Source organism: Lolium perenne, chromosome 3, assembly GCF_019359855.2.
Source record: "Lolium perenne isolate Kyuss_39 chromosome 3, Kyuss_2.0, whole genome shotgun sequence".
Lineage (NCBI taxonomy): Eukaryota > Viridiplantae > Streptophyta > Magnoliopsida > Poales > Poaceae > Lolium > Lolium perenne.
Window position 1 is genome coordinate 52,315,520 of NC_067246.2, and position 5,880 is coordinate 52,321,399.

The window sequence follows — 5,880 nt, forward strand, 5'->3', positions numbered from 1 at the left end:
ATATGTAATGAATGCAGCGATCAAAACAATGTATATGACATGAGTAAACAAATGAATCATATAGCAAAGACTTTTCATGAATAGTACTTCAAGACAAGCATCAATAAGTCTTGCATAAGAGTTAACTCATAAAGCAATAATTCAAAGTAAAGGCATTGAAGCAACACAAAGGAAGATTAAGTTTCAGCGGTTGCTTTCAACTTGTAACATGTATATCTCATGGATATTGTCAATGTAAAGTAATATAACAAGTGCAATATGCAAGTATGTAGGAATCAATGCACAGTTCACACAAGTGTTTGCTTCTTGAGGTGGAGAGAGATAGGTGAACTGACTCAACAATAAAAGTAAAAGAAAGGTCCTTCAAAGAGGAAAGCATCGATTGCTATATTTGTGCTAGAGCTTTGGTTTTGAAAACAAGAAACAATTTTGTCAACGGTAGTAATAAAGCATATGTATCATGTAAATTATATCTTACAAGTTGCAAGCCTCATGCATAGTATACTAATAGTGCCCGCACCTTGTCCTAATTAGCTTGGATTACCGGGATTATCGCAATGCACATGTTTTAACCAAGTGTCACAAAGGGGTACCTCTATGCCGCCTGTACAAAGGTCTAAGGAGAAAGCTCGCATTGGATTTCTCGCTATTGATTATTCTCAACTTAGACATCCATACCGGGACAACATAGACAACAGATAATGGACTCCTCTTTTATGCATAAGCATGTAGCAACAATTAATTTTCTCATATGAGATTGAGGATATATGTCCAAAACTGAAACTTCCACCATGGATCATGGCTTTAGTTAGCGGCTCAATGTTCTTCTCTAACAAAATGCATGCTCTAACCATTAGGTGGTAAATCTCCCTTACTTCAGACAAGACGGACATGCATAGCAACTCACATGATATTCAACAAAGGGTAGTTGATGGCGTCCCCAGGAACATGGTTATCGCACAACAAGCAACTTAATAAGAGATAAAGTGCATAAGTACATATTCAATACCACAATAGTTTTTAAGCTATTTGTCCCATAAGCTATATATTGTAAAGGTAGAGGATTAGAAATTTAAAGGTAGCACTCAAGCAATTTACTTTGGAATGGCGGAGAATTACCATGTAGTAGGTAGGTATGGTGGACACAAATGGCATAGTGGTTGGCTCAAGTATTTTGGATGCATGAGAAGTATTCCCTCTCGATACATGGTTTAGGCTAGCAAGGCTATTTGAAACAAACACAAGGATGAAGCGGTGCAGCAAAACTCACATAAAAGACATATTGTAAACATTATAAGACTCTACACCGTCTTCCTTATTGTTCAAACTCAATACTAGAAATTATCTAGACCTTAGAGAGACCAAATATGCAAACCAAATTTTAGCATGCTCTATGTATTTCTTCATTAATAGGTGCAAAGTATATGATGCAAGAGCTTAAACATGAGCACATCAATTGCCAAGTATCACATTATCCAAGATATTTTAGCAATTACTACATGTAGCATTTTCCAATTCCAACCATATAACAATTTAACGAAGAAGAAACTTCGCCATGAATACTATGAGTAGAGCCTAAGGACATATTTGTCCATATGCAACAGCGGAGCGTGTCTCTCTCCCACACAAAGAATGCTAGGATCCATTTTATTCAAACAAAACAAAAACAAAAACAAACCGACGCTCCAAGCAAAGCACATAAGATGTGACGGAATAAAAATATAGTTTCAGGGGAGGAACCTGATAATGTTGTCGATGAAGAAGGGGATGCCTTGGGCATCCCCAAGCTTAGACGCTTGAGTCTTCTTGATATATGCAGGGGTGAACCACCGGGGCATCCCCAAACTTAGAGCTTTCACTCTCCTTGATCATGTTGTATCATCTCCCTCTCTTGATCCTTAAAAACTTCCTCCACACCAAACTCAAAACAACTCATTAGAGGGTTAGTGCACAATCAAAATATACATGTTCAGAGGTGACATAATCATTCTTAACACTTCTGGACATTGCACAAAGCTACTGAAAGTCAATGGAATCGAAATATCCATCGAGCATATCAAAACAGGCAATGCGAAATAAAAGGCAGAATCTGTCAAAACAGAACAGTTCGTAAATACGAATTTTATTGAGGCACCATACTTGCTCAACTGAAAATGCTCAAATTGAATGAAAGTTGCGTACATATCTGAGGATCACTCACGTAAATTGGCATAATTTTCTGAGTTACCTACAGAGAATTTTGCCCAGATTCGTGACAGCAAAGAAATCTGTTTCTGCGCAGTAATCCAAATCTAGTATGAACCTTACTATCAACGACTTTACTTGGCACAACAAAACACTAAACTAAGATAAGGAGAGGTTGCTACAGTAGTAAACAACTTCCAAGACACAAAATAAATACAAAGGTACTGTAGTAAAAACATGGGTTGTCTCCCATAAGCGCTTTTCTTTAACGCCTTTCAGCTAGGCGCAGAAAGTGTGTATCAAGTATTATCAAGAGACGAAGTGTCAACATCATAATTTGTTCTAATGATAGAATCAAAAGGTAACTTCATTCTCTTTCTAGGGAAGTGTTCCATACCTTTCTTTAGAGGAAATTGATATTTAATATTACCTTCCTTCATATCAATGATAGCACCAACATTTTGAAGAAAAGGTCTTCCCAATATAATGGGACAAGATGCATTGCATTCAATATCCAAGACAACAAAATCAACGGGGACAAGGTTATTGTTAACGGTAATGCGAACATTATCAACTCTCCCCAAAGGTTTCTTTGTAGAATGATCAGCAAGATTAACATCCAAATAACAATTTTTCAATGGTGGCAAGTCAAGCATATTATAAATTTTCTTAGGCATAACAGAAATACTTGCACCAAGATCACATAAAGCATTACAATCAAAGTCATTGACCTTCATCTTAATGATGGGCTCCCAACCATCCTCTAGCTTCCTAGGAATAGAAGCTTCGCGTTCTAATTTCTCTTCTCTAGCTTTTATGAGAGCATTTGTAATGTGTTTCGGGAAAGCCAAGTTTATAGCACTAGCATTAGGACTTTTAGCAAGTTTTTGTAAGAACTTTATAACTTCAGAGATGTGGCAATCATCAAAATCTAAACCATTATAATCTAAAGCAATGGGATCATCATCCCCAATGTTGGAAAAAATTTCAGCAGTTTTATCACAGGCAGTTTCAGCAGTTTTAGCAGTTTCAGGCAGTTCTTCGCGCTTTGCATTAGAAGTGGAAACATTGCTAACACCAATTCTTTTATTATTATTAGTAGGAGGTGCAGCAACTTGTGGAGCATTAGCATTACTAGTGGTGGTAATAGTCCAAACTTTAGCTATATTATCTTCTTTTTCATTTTCTTCTCTTTCCCACCTAGCACGCAATTCGGCCATCAATCTTATATTCTCATTAATTCTAACTTGGATGGCATTTGCTGTAGTAACAATTTTATTATTAAGATTTTCATGAGGCATAACTTTCGATTTCAAAAGATCAACATCAGCAGCAAGACTATCGACTTTAGAAGCAAGTATATCAATTTTCCCAAGCTTTTCTTCAACAGATTTGTTTAAAGCAGTTTGTGTACTAATAAATTCTTTAAGAATGGCTTCAAGTCCAGGGGGTGTGTTCCTATTATTGTTGTAAGAATTCCCATAAGAATTACCATAGCCGTTGCCATTATCATAAGGATATGGCCTATAGTTGTTACTAGAATTGTTCCGGTAAGCATTGTTGTTGAAATTATTATTTTTAATGAAGTTTACATCAACATGTTCTTATTGAGCAACCAATGAAGCTAACGGAACATTATTAGGATCAACATTTGTCCTATCATTCACAAGCATAGACATAATAGCATCAATCTTATCACTCAAGGAAGAGGTTTCTTCGACAAAATTTACCTTCTTACCTTGTGGAGCTCTTTCCGTGTGCCATTCAGAGTAATTGATCATCATATTATCAAGAAATTTGTTGCTTCACCAAGAGTGATGGACATAAAGGTACCTCCAGCAGCTGAATCCAATAGGTTCCGCGAAGAAAAATTCAGTCCTGCATAAAAGGTTTGGATGATCATCCAAGTAGTCAGTCCATGGGTTGGGCAATTTTTAACCAAAGATTTCATTCTTTCCCATGCTTGTGCAACATGCTCATTATCCAATTGTTTAAAATTCATTTTGCTACTTCTCAAAGATATAATTTTAGCAGGAGGATAATATCTACCAATAAAAGCATCCTTGCATTTAGTCCATGAATCAATACTATTCTTAGGCAGAGATAGCAACCAATCTTTAGCTCTTCCTCTTAATGAGAAAGGGAACAATTTTAATTTTATAATGTCACCATCTACATCTTTATACTTTTGCATTTCACATAGTTCAACAAAATTATTGAGATGGGCAGCAGCATCATCAGAATTAACACCAGAAAATTGCTCTCGCATAACAAGATTCAGTAAAGCAGGTTTAATTTCAAAGAATTCTGCTGTAGTAGCAGGTGGAGCAATAGGTGTGCATAAGAAATCATTATTATTTGTGGTTGTGAAGTCACACAACTTAGTATTTTCAGGAGTACCCATTTTAGCAACAGTAAATAAAGCAAACTAGATAAAGTAAATGCAAGTAACTAATTTTTTTGTGTTTTTGATATAGCAAACAAGATAGCAAATAAAGTAAAACTAGCAACTAATTTTTTTGTATTTTGATTTAGTGCAGCAAACAAAGTAGTAAATAAAATAAAGCAAGACAAAAACAAAGTAAAGAGATTGCGATGTGGAGACTCCCCTTGCAGCGTGTCTTAATCTCCCCGGCAACGGCGCCAGAAATTTGCTTGATGCGCGTGGTTGACGTATTGTCTTTCCGTTCGACACGCGTCCGTTGGGAACCCCAAGAGGAAGGTGTGATGCGTACAGCGGCAAGTTTCCCTCAGTAAGAAACCAAGGTTTATCGAACCAGTAGGAGTCAAGAAGCACGTGAAGGTTGATGGCGGCGAGATGTAGTGCGGCGCAACATCAGGGATTCCGGCGCCAACGTGGAACCTGCACAACACAAACCAAGTGCTTTGCCCCAACGAAACAACGAGGTTGTCAATCTCACCGGCTTGCTGTAACAAAGGATTAGATGTATAGTGTGGAAGATGATTGTTTGCAGAGAACAGTAGAACAGTTGCAGTAGATTGTATTTCAGATGTAAAGAATTGGACCGGGATCCACAGTTCACTAGAGGTGTCTCTCCCATAAGATAAATAGCATGTTGGGTGAACAAATTACAGTTAGGAAATTGACAAATAGAGAGGGCATGACCATGCACATACATATTATGATGAGTATTGTGAGATTTAATTGGGCATTACGACAAAGTACATAGACCGCTATCCAGCATGCATCTATGCCTAAAAAGTCCACCTTCAGGTTATCATCCGAACCCCCTCCGGTATTAAGTTGAAAACAACAGACAATTGCATTAAGTATTGCGCATAATGTAATCAATAACTACATCCTCGAACATAGCATCAATGTTTTATCCCTAGTGGCAACAGCACATCCATAACCTTAGAGGTTTCTGTCACTCCCCCAGATTCACGGAGACATGAACCTACTATCGAGCATAAATACCCCTCTTGGAGTTACTAGCAAAAACTTGGCCAGAGCCTCTACTAATAACGAAGAGCATGCAAGATCATAAACAATACATAGACATAAATTGATAATCAACATAACATAGTATTCTCTATTCATCGGATCCCAACAAACACAACATATAGCATTACAGATAGATGATCTTGATCATGTTCGGCAGCTCACAAGACCTGACAATGAAGCATAATGAGGAGAAGACAACCATCTAGCTACTGCTATGGACCCATAGTCCA